The sequence below is a fragment of the Eptatretus burgeri genome, chromosome 6, assembly GCF_056783735.1.
Source record: "Eptatretus burgeri isolate ZD-2024b chromosome 6, Ebu_testis_v1, whole genome shotgun sequence".
NCBI classification, from domain to species: Eukaryota; Metazoa; Chordata; class Myxini; order Myxiniformes; family Myxinidae; genus Eptatretus; species Eptatretus burgeri.
In genome coordinates this window covers 38768791-38780647 of record NC_140966.1, presented here as the reverse complement: position 1 = coordinate 38780647, position 11857 = coordinate 38768791, and the positions used below count along the sequence as shown (strand labels likewise).

The window sequence follows — 11857 nt, the reverse complement described above, 5'->3', positions numbered from 1 at the left end:
AAGGGAGGTCATGTTTAACAAATTTATTGCAGTTTAAGAGACAATTTTGAACTGGGTAGGTGAGGGAAATGCAAAGCCTGGTGTTGGCTTGGCGGTTATGGTGGCTGGCTTGGGATCTTAGGGTCCTGAGTTTGAGTCTCTGTTTTCCGTTGAATTAACACCAGGTGGGGTTGACTCATGCTGGCATCCTTCCAATGTTGGCGAAATGAGTAGCAGTGTACTGTTAATAGGGGCAATGCATCAGCGGCATAGCTGCACCCTCAGCCAATGATGCTACCTGCAGCCTTGTGCTGTCGAGGAAGGAGAAGGAGAGAGAAATGCAGTGGATGTGGTGTATCTCGACTTTCACAAGGTACCACAGAGTAGGTTGTTAGCTTAGGTATAGGGCTTGCGGAGTGGATTGGAAACGGGCTTTGTGACAGGAAGCAAAGAGTGGCTCTGAGTGGGAAGATGTAAATATTGGGGTACTTCGGGGGTCAGTACTGGGACTATTATTATTCATAATTTATTTGCAATCAACAAATCAATAAAAACCAATGTCACCCGCAGGGTGACCCGTATCTTGCCGAAAGGTGACCACGTGTGACTTATTTAAGGTCACACTGAGGTGAACAGAGCTGCTATCCACCAGGAGCGACTCCTTGAGGAATATCTGCCTACGAGAGATTCCGATGAGAATCGTTCTCAAGTAACCATGAAAAATATGCGTTTGCCTCATAACGTCACCAAATGACGTCATAATGTCTCAAGCTTGACATATCGAGAAAGCACTCATCGAAGTGTTCAATTTGAGGTACTACACGATATGGTTCCGAAAACTTGAAAATTTGACCTTGGGGTCAAATCTGTTTGACCTCAGGCGCTAACCTTGAAGGTCAAGGCCAATCGCCACCAAAAACTAATCAGCTAAGCGCTAGACCATATACTACATTCCCATAAAGTTTGGAGATGATTCGATTAAAATTACTCAAAAAATAAGGGTTTTGGCGACCTCCATGATTTACCGCAAAGTGACCTTGACCTTTGATCTTGACCTTGACCTTTGATCTTGACCTTGACCTTTATGTGTCCTGAAGGGTATTGTAATAATACTACGATATGTGTACCCACAAGAGTTTCCGATGAGAATTGTGCTCTACAGAGAGATGTAAAGGTGAAAAATCCAATGATTACAGACAAACAAACCAAAAAAACTTAACAAGTAACAGATCTTGCAAAAACTTCGTTTTGGCAAGATAATAATTTGGATGGTGGGGTTAGGAGTCGGCTTTCTAAATTTGAAGACTACACAAAGCTTGGAGTTAAGGTAGGTAACAAAGAAGGTGGTGATCAGATTCAGGAAAGTATCTCTACGTTCATAAATTGGGCAAAAGATTCACAGATGCAATTTAACATTAAGAAATTAATGGTGCTAGGGATAGGTAAGAATAATGAAAATAGGGATTGCATAATGCAAGGGGTAGACTTGGAGCGTGTCACACAGGAGAAGGATCTGGCGATGGTAGTAGATATGGAAGGGAGAGTCGGGGGGAGGTTAAGCAGACAGCACAGTGCCAGAAGCTATAGGTAAAGATAAGTGAGCTTTAGGTTGTATTCATAGGGGGATAAATTATCAATCAAAAGAGGTAGTGTTAACATTGTATAGGAATTTTGTGAAGCCTCATTTAGAATATTGTGTTCAGTTTTGGTCATCACGTCTGAGGAAGGACAAAGCTACCACAGAGAGGGTAGCCTATAAGGTAGGGTGACTAGATTGATTCTGGCATGAGCTTTACGAAGCCACGAGGAGCAGCTGATGAAGACAGGATTTATACATTAGAAAGGAGGTGATTATGAGGGGGTTTGATTGGGATGTTTAAGATAATGAAGGGTGTAGACAAGATAGGTGCAGAGGAGTTTTTCTGCTAAATGGACAGTACTTGGATGGGGGCCATAGCCTGAGGGTAAGGAAGATGAGAGTTACAACAGTATTAAGGCAGGGTTCTTTCAGTCAGAGTAGTTAATGCATGCAATGGTCTCCTGAGAAAGATAGTGGCAGCAGAGGGGGGTAGATAAATTTAAATTGTAATTAGATAGGTATCGAGATGCATTGGAGATAGAGGGGGTACTGGGATACTGACAGGACTTTAGGTAGCTTGTGTGGATGGATGATTGTTTCTGGGGATGGTGTAGTGCAGGCAGGATGAGTCGAATGGCCTCCTCTTGCACTGAAGTTTCTTGTGTGAGTATGTGAAACAGGTTCAGGTCCGGACTGGATCAGGAGTGTCATGGCCATATTCATGGACACTTGTGGGCCTCTGTGACGAGGCCACCTGATGATAGCTTGTGATTGGTTGTGTAGTGCTTCCTGTTGTGCAAACATATGACTGTTGGAGAATGGTTTCAAGCACAGCAGGTCCCAACTGATTTTATTTGCTTAATGCACACTCCATCCATCCATTGGGACCATATTCTGTGGAGAGCATTGGTGCTGCCTAAGCAGTCTCCTTGGCTATTGGGTACAATCCTGGACAGGTCGCCACTCCGACACAGTACACCAGAATGCTGGCACTCATTTTGCCGACCTCGGAAGGATGACAGGCAGAGTCAAGCCCACCCGGAATTAATTCAACAGCCAAGGTGGATTTGAACTCAGGATCCTTGGATCGCAAGCCCACCACCCTAACCATTAAGCCAACACCAGGCATACTTAATGCACCGTTGTCGCTGACATTCATCGACTGGCACGCCCATAATGGACATGAGCTGCTGCTGATGGGTGCATTGAGCATCCCATTTGGCCACGACGATGGGTAGAGCCATCATGACCCCGAGGGGAGCAGATTGTGGTGAGAACCTGTAAGAGACCATGAGAGCCGGATGCTGGAGGGAAGAGAGGATTACAGGGAGAAGGAAAGAGAGATGTACCAATAAGACTATATTGGCATCACTTTCCAAGAAAAAGAAGGTCTTGGCTTTAGGTCTGCGTTTCCTGCCCCCGTCCTCGGACATTTGGATGTAGTGGAAAAGGGGGATGTGTCGCCCTTGGAAAAGGCTGGCCTGACAAAATGTGGATTGTGGATATGTGGCCCTGCTACGTGGTTGTCGTGGGCTGGGCTGAATGGGAATCTGGTGGTGGTGCTGTGCAGCATTCCAACTCCACTGAGGTGCAGCCCAAGCTATGGCTGCAGCCTGACGGGGTCACCAGACTCCAGTAGTGGCTAAATTCCCCAGGGTTTTGAAATGGTCCCTTCTTATCACCTGTGAATGGTGTGGCTGGGAGAAACCATTAGGGAAGATGTGTCTGGACTGCGCCTTGGTGGCGGTACTGCTGAGGGCCAGTGAGGGCTTGAGGTGGTAACCGTCTGGACAGGTGGTCCAACAGTCTCTTCCTGAGGCTCATGAAAAGTCCAGCATGTGATGACCTACTGTGGTGGGCTGGTTGAACGATGCAGGTCCCCGTAAGGACTGGGCATTCGACCACCATTGGATGACCAACTGGAGTATCTGTGGAATTTATGTTGCTAAATTGAGAGCATAATTGTGTAAGGCTCAGATGGGCCCACATAAACTTCTACATATTGTCCGCTGCAATTAATGTGCCATTATTTTTGGACAAAGGCTCTGGAGATGATTGGCTGTGAAGACCAAGGGATAATTGTTGCAACGGGTGCTGCTGGCAGTGGAAACAACTCCCTCAGTGAATATTTGGAAAAAGAGAAACAGACAAAAACCTCCCTTTTCTCACTGCCATGGAGTCACCATGCTTTGATTTTTGGGGATGCAGGTGAGTCGGTGAATTGGTATGAGCAGAGACGCCAGAGCGGGGGTGGGCATGGGGGTAATTGCCTCTCCTGCCTTTTTCCAGGATGGGCAGAAAGTGCCTTGTCATGTGAACGTCCGAAAAGGACCGACGACATTGCTGAACTAACAGAGAGTGTAAGAGGTTTCTAAAAATACATCATATCCTTTTACTGCAAATAATTTTGTCCTTGCAAGTCTTTCTGAGCCTTTATGTGGCTGACCTCAAAGTTTCCTCAAAAAGATTGTGTTTAGTCAATTTTCACTGCGATAATATCCCTCACGTAAACCTGGCAGTGAATGATGCAACCTGACAAGCCTACAGCTGCCGCAGAGTTACATAAGATAGCGATAGTGCTTTGCAGGAAATGACCACGAATTGATATCCTTACGACAATTCACAGGCTGGTGTGTGTTGGGTAGTCGATGTAGTCGAAAAAAATTTTTTTGAGATTTTTTTTCGACCCTTATTATCAGTATTTCCGTCGATATGATTGTCTGTCTGTCTGTCTGTGCTTGTCTGTATGTATGTCTGTTCAGTCCAGTGCTCCATTAATACAATGGCGATTTCGATGAAACTTGGTTGGTAGGTTCATACCATGACCTAGTTGTGTGCAAATGAGAACCGTTGCTATGGACCCATCCGTTGCCAAGCAACGGACCTTTGAAATTTTCTAAAAAAAATCTCAAAAATTATTTTTTTCAAAAATCGGGCCACGAGTGACTGTGGGCAGTACATTCAGCCATATTTTCAGAAACTTCCAGCCGGATCCTATGAAAACTGTCGGAGAAGATAGACTTTGAATGAACCCTGATTGAAAACAATAAAAAAACGAAGTTCGTTATATCTCAGAGACTGTGAGTCAGATATACATGAAACTGGTATGGTAGGTTCATGGTATGTCCAAGTTATGTGTGAGAAAGAACCGTTGCTATGGACCCCTCCATTGCCTAGCAACGGCCGAAAAACCTCTAAATGTGGGGGTATTTTAACAAAAAAACAATCTGCAGCATTAACCCTTGAAGCTAGAATCATGAATTTTCTTGTGCTTAATCCTCAGGTCATTCCCCATCAAACAGGCCCATCGCGTCACGTTCTATTGGGTAGTCGACTACCCATGTCCGCCTACCGGCTTGTTTGTTTGTCTGTGTGTTTGTGGCAATACTCCTACTTTTCTGGGCCGATTACATCCAGGCTTGCTATGTAGGATCAGCATGACCCAAATTAGTGCATAATACTAATAATACTGTTACGGCTGTGGAAATTCACAGAACACCATATAGGTCCTTAGTTCAGTTATGCCGATAAGTCCGTGTTCAGTTAGATTTCCCCACCGTTGTTTAATGGGTATTATCCGTGTGGACAGGGCTGTGATCTTTGAGTTAGCCGTTTTTCTTTACTATCGTTATTTTGGACCAACCACAATGCCACCCACCAACCACCACACCAACCACCAACCACCTTCTCCACGCCACCCACCAACCACCACGTCAACCACCAACCACCCTCTCTCTCCACACCGCCTTCATAACAACGACATCTCCCCACCATCTCCTAAACCGCATCTCCCCCAATAGACCAACCCGAATAACATCGCCTTACCTTCATCCCCGAAGCGACGCCATATTCGCACCAGCCGCAGTGAGTCCGCATCGAACAGCATCGCTGCAGGCACACGCGGAGGTTTGCTCACCGCGCAAGTTTGGTGATCTCGCGCACGTTCGCTCTCCGGGCAAGTTTGGTGATCTCGCGCACGTCCGCTCCGAGCAAGTTTGGTGATCTCATGCACGTCCGCTCTGTGGAAGCTTCACCTCGGAATTCTGATCAAAAGAGAGGAAGGGGCGGGGCCTGTGGGGGTCGAAGGTCGGAGAGCGGAGGTCAGATCTCATCTCTCGAGCCCTATAAAAGGCCGAGCGGAGCACCAGTTCGCAGTCTGGAGTCGGTGGAGAGTTAGTCTGGAGTCGGTGGAGAGTCAGTCTGGAGAGGTCGGGGAGCCGAATGGGAGCCTGAAGCCTGGAGAACACAGTCGGCAGAGAAGTCCAGGAGAGCGGAGGACACGCGAGCTCGGGGCGTGGCCAAACCTGCTGTGCCGCGCAGACCTGCACGTTCGTGTGGAGAGAGCCGGAGAGAGCTCGCCAGCCAGCGCCAAACGGTCTGAGGTGATCGGGCTTTGGCACAGTTCGAGCATCGCTGAGGAATGGATGGGTTCTTACAAAGAGCATCAACTTTGGAAGAGCATCAAGACCCGTTTGTTCCTCTCAACGCATCGCCGACTGAGGCCCGATTCACCCGGCCGCTTGGCAAGGCCTGGGCTCAACCGCAGCTACGCTAGCTGCCGTGGAGATGGGGCGTCGCGGGTCACCCCATCGAGGCACCACGAGGGTGGAGGTAACCTGCAACGGTCTCGTGGAACTCCTTCGGTCCACCAAGCTCCACGTTATAAAGGCCTACGGGTCCAGTCTGACCCCGTTGTCTTTGAGGGGGTCTTTCCTTGTTTATTTGTGCGAAAGTTGTGGCGCCGTGTCCCGTTAAGTAAAACTGTTGTTAAGTGCTTGTGAATAATAAATAATAGATGGTTGTAGTGCTTTGTCTTGCTCGTGTCTTGTCCCTTCCCGCCAATTCATTGCATGATTGATTGTAAACGTGTAAATAATAAATGTGCTTGTTAAATGTCACCTGTTCGTTGTGTCCTTTTCCCCAATTGAACTGCTATCTTGCCTTCGGAATAATAGCGGGCTTGTTGATAGCCGATAAAAGAATCGGGGCCAGCGAGGTCTCACGATAATACCCCGCTCGGTTATCCCAGAACGGAATGAACCGCAAAGCGCTTCGTGTCCAAGCAGGCCTCGCTGAGGTACGGTCTCTCGGTAGGCTGCCCGCGCGAATAATTAGGTATATCGACAATTCGGCGATTGACCCTGTTGCGCGCGGGTAGAATATTGACAAGGCCGTGGTGTGCGCTTGGAGCACACCCGTGACTGGTTTTCGGCGTTGTTCCGGAAAGTCGCGACTGAATTGTCCGTCCGGTGGGCGAGACGGCCGCCATTGGCTAAAGCGGCTGTCCACACGCCGGCGGGCACAGATTCGTAACAATACCATTGCTTTCATGCTGTAAAGGCACATGGGGCTGCCGAGGCAGTTTGGCAAGGAGTATAGTCCTGGACGGGTCGCCACTCCGACACAAGCTACCCCGAATGGCTATTACCCGAGTACACTGGTGCTCATTTCGCTGACCTCGGAAGGGTGACAGGTGAGTCAATCCAACCTGGTGTTAATTCAGTAGTTGACAGGGGCTCGAACTCAGGTCCTTTAGCTCCCAAGCTAGTCACCTAAACCGCTAAGCCAACACCAGACTAATTAGTGTATTGGGGTATTTTTTTTTTATCTTTGCTGATGGTCTTGGGAGGGGGACGCAAATTATCTATGTAAATGTGTATCATGTAGTGCCACTCCAGGTGAGAGAGGGTATTGTATGTCCCTCCCTTTACACTTCAGTGTTCCTGTCCCCACGTTTTCCATTGCAGTGAGGTGTTTTGAATTATGCAGTGAGAGGTATTAGGATAAGAACATAACCCCCCCTGGCTGCTCCCACGGGGAGTGGCTGCTTCGAGTGATTAATTAAAATAATATTACGAAAAGTGGGCATGATCACTTTTAGGGACCTTTTGGTGAGCGTGTGCAATAGCAACTGTAGCACTTCCATTTTGATTCCAAGCATTGTGATCTATGTTGGTTTAATTTGTATGCTACGTTTCAGTTCAATTTGAAGCCTTGATCTTTTTCCCTTCAATTTGCAACTTGCTGTTTATGTCCAGATATTTTCTTCCACCCTAAATCAATAAAGGGAAGGATATGTTTTTTTTGGATATTTTTGCCTTCAAATAAATTCTGCCCCTCCCCCCCCCCACCCCCTTGCCATTCTACTGCTCCGGCGTCCCGCATGAGTGATGGAAAGAATGGCCATGAGGGCCAGCATGTGGAGCCAGCATCTCGAGGAGAGAAATTTGGAGTCCTGCCATGCCACGCTCCCCGTTGCTCCAACCGTGACTGCGGATGGAGAGTTCGCCCGGAGGAGGGTCAATTTTAATCGGCCACAGAATAGAGAGACCCCTTGGAGACAATGCAAGGCCACAGGAGGCCATTTGCTGACCCCCTCTTGCCAGGACACGGCACAGGAGCTGTGTTGGTACTGGAAGGTGAGATGGGTGGAGAGCCGTTGATTCCACCAGAGGATGGGATTTTGTTTTGCCCTGCAGGCACCACAGCCTGTCAAACCCCACCACCATATTTTGAGATATCTCAGCCACTGCGCAAGCCAACACACAGAGTACAATAATGCTGTGGCCTTCCAAGACTTGAGAAATGTGTTGAAATATGGTGTTGTGTTTAAAATGAACGATTCAATGAGATGGAGTTTAGATTTTTTTAAATGCCAAAATGTGGTTAAGGTGGGCCTGTGGGGTTTTATTTGGTGCCATATTTTCTTCCCGCCCAAAGCACAATGGTGAAGATCTGAAGGGGTGGGGGTGGGTAGGGGGAGAGTTTTGGATGGGGAGGGAGAAAACCAATAAGAGACCATGATGCAAGACTGATTTTGGAGGGAAGAGAGGACCAGAGGGAGAAGGAAGGAGACAAGGACCAAGAGGATTCCTCTTGCATCAATTGCCAGGAGGAAGAAGGCCCTGCAGCCTGATGTCTGTGCTTAGTCCCCCACCACCATGGGCACCAATCCTCTCACCCCCTGTGAGGGGGTGAGAAGATGGGTGCCCCTTCACCATTTTCACCAAAGAAGGGTGCTTCTCCGCACACTTGCCAGCTGAGTATGGCCCGTATGCTTAGCTCGTTCGAGTTTCTCAAACAGCCGACAGTGGCCGACCAGCCCGAGGCAGTGACCCCTTCCCTGCATCCTATGGTCCTTTGGGAGTTCCTCTCCTCTCTGAGCTGTGAAGCCTGTTAAGAGGTTGTTGCCTCAGTCGTTCCGGACAATACCGCTGTGAGTGTCCTCTTCCCTTACACCTAAAACAGGTTCCCATGAACGGACCCCTCGGAACCCGAGCTGGAGCACCCCTTACTCCCTGGCAAAGATCGGGCCCTCCTGATGGTGAACCCGGACCACACCACTGTGACTCACCTGCTGCAAATTTACCCCTTGCCAAATTTGACAGCTGCCGACTGATCCACCTTCGCATTCGGATAATGCCCGATTCTTCCTGCTTCTCTCCCTGATCCCATACCTCAACCTGTCACACAGTCACAGGTGACCTCTTCGACCTCCTTAAAAAGGTCAGTCTCGCCGTGCACTCAGCCGCTTGGTGCACCAGGGCGGGTCCTGCAACTCTACCAGAGCTCAGACCTCAGGGTCAGGAAGAGCAGCCATAAATTTCTCTATTGCCAGCTTATCCCATGCCTGTGCTGGTAGGTCCCTATATGCAAACCTCACAGATTGGGAAATATCCTGGGCCAGCTCCTGCAGCATTTCACCAGGTTTTAGTTTATGATGCAGCAGCTGTGCCCGTCCCAGGTCACACCTTGCACCCATCCCAAGCCTATGGTTCAAGGCATCGCAAATGCCCTTACTGGTCAATTTTTCCTCTGGGACCATCTTTAAAACGTCTGTGGCTGCCCCCCCCCGCCCCAGTGTTGCCACCAGATTCCCCATGTGTTTCCACTCCCCCCAGCCATTGAGCTGGGACACACATTCAAATTGCATCAGGAAAACCTCTAAACTCCAGGACCCATTAAAATGTACAAGGGGGATGGTTTTTCCCAAGGCTCTTCTCCCCGACTTCTCCATTTCCGAATCCCGCTCAGGACCAAAATAACACCCCCCCACCCCTCAGCTGGGTATTCAATTTCGGAGCCTCCGGTCCCCAAATGTGTCTCGTGGTGAGGATCCCCTGGGACACTTTAATCTTGTCCTGGAGATGCCTAACGGACTGACTCACCTCGTCCTGCAGACTCTGTTGGACTCGAGCAACCTCTCCCTTGATGGTATTGTCCCAAATGTTGAGCCGCTCCTGTAACATCTCATCCAGCTTTTCCCCAGTCAATTGTGACCCCCACAGGCAGGCCTTTATCAATTAACACCTGCTCTTGTTCTGTTACCCGGGCTTCCAACTCTTTCACCTCCTCAGCCAAACCACCACATTGGTGCTTAACAAGTCCCCATTCCTCTACCTGCTGTTGCATTCTGGCATTCACACAGGCATGATAGCCCTCCGGGTCTTTATTTACTCTGTCAATTATTTAATTTGTTGATCCAATTTTTCTTCCAACATTTCCCCCATTCGGACAGCCTGGGTTTTACCCTCTCCTACTTTCAATGCCATTTCTTCCTATTTTTGCTTATATTCTGATGCCATTTTTTTCTCCATTTCCCCAAATTGAGTCACTAATTTCATCTCGAATTCTCCCAGTCTGTCCTTCATTTGGTGTTCCATTCTTTCCTCCATTCCCTCAATTCGTACCCCCAGTTCCTATATTATTCCCTCCTTAATTTCGATCATTTCATCAGTGATGTCTTTTATTTTCCCTTCAATTTTGACTTCCAATCGTTCATTCATTTCACTCATTTCATTCCTTTGTTCATCAATTTGTTTTCCTTTCTACTAAAATGTCCCTTCAATTCACTCGGTTGTGTATTCATTTGTTCACTTATTCCCATCATGTTACCCTCCATTCCATTAATTTGTCCCATCAATTGCTTTCACACGGCCTGGAGAGTTATCATACCGACTCCCTGTGTCTCATTTTCTGCGATTGTGGAGGAGGGGGGACTGACTCTCGGGACAGGGGAAGCTTCTACCCCATCATCATCAAACAACTCCAACCCCGGCTTGCTCCCTTCATCCTCACGGCCTTCCCGTTGAAGCGCCATCTTGTGCACCTCCGCCATTACGTGCACAGCCACCTTTTCCCGCGCGTGTTTAATCTCCCCAGAGAAACAAAAATTCCCTTCAATTTCCAAGAGTTATTTTCCTTTTTTTCTCCCGACACCAATTGACTATAAAATTTGGACCTCGGTCAGTACAACCCCCTTTCCCTCAATGGTAGAGAAGTGATCGTTTGAAAATTTAGATTCCAAATTTTCCAAGCTCAGCTCATTTGGACTGTGGTTGTCCAATGGATTCAAAAATCCCACTCCTGATGCCATTTGGCGTCGCCGCTGCTGATGAACACAAGCCTTGGATGAATAGTTGAACAGAACAGAATAGAACTCCAAGGCGAACACCTGAAATTATTGGCGGTTATTATGCGTGTGGGATGGAAAGCAGCGAAGGCACTTACTTGAATGGAAGCACATGAGTTTATTCTCAAACTCACAATGAATAAACGAACACAAGGAAATTCAACAAAAAATAGTTTAATCAAAATAAATCAAAGAATAAAAATGAAAGGTGAGGTAGATCTAAATTCTAATTTGAGACGTCTTTACTCAGTCGCAAAAACAGACAAGGGAAAGATAAAATAAAAGAAAATCCCCCCTTTATGCCGGCACTCAGCTTTGCATTCAGAAATGGCTTTTACGAGCCTGGTGGTCGTTGAACTTCAAAGTCACCGCACGGGAAGCGCACAAGATGGCGCAGAGTCGCTGTCCGTGGAACCACGTACGTGAGGTAATTTGTGCGGGCAGTCCTCTTTCGCTCTTCACTCCATCCGAAACACCAAGAGTCCCACAGACCACTGCCACATCTCCTTTTCACGATTGAAATTGCCTAAAAAACCGCTCTCTCTTAATACCAGGTCCACACGCACCAAATGGTGCTACCTTCCTCCTCGATCATACAACAAGAGACTGCTGAGAAAGAGCCAAGAGATGCGCTCTTCTTCTTCCCTCCCTCTCCTCCAAAGCGCACAAACTCCATGACTCAGCCGAACAGGCAATGGCTAGCATCCTGTTCAAGCACACAAGCAAAATCGCACCAGCACGAACAATGAAAATCGTGCAGCTTTCTTGTCTGTGCAAAAGACAAAAGTGGCACCTCCTCCTCTTGCTCGAAAGTGCACCAAAAAGGCCAATCTTCTCCTCACAAGCACAAACCAAAGATCGCCCGCCAACCTTCCTCCTTGATCAAG

General features: G+C 48.0%; 1 pseudogene; it reads right to left on the bottom strand.

Moving 5' to 3' along the window:
- Positions 1 to 2277: 2277 nt before the first annotated feature.
- LOC147024581 (uncharacterized) lies at positions 2278 to 10435 on the bottom strand (annotated as a pseudogene).
- Positions 10436 to 11857: the final 1422 nt, after the last annotated feature.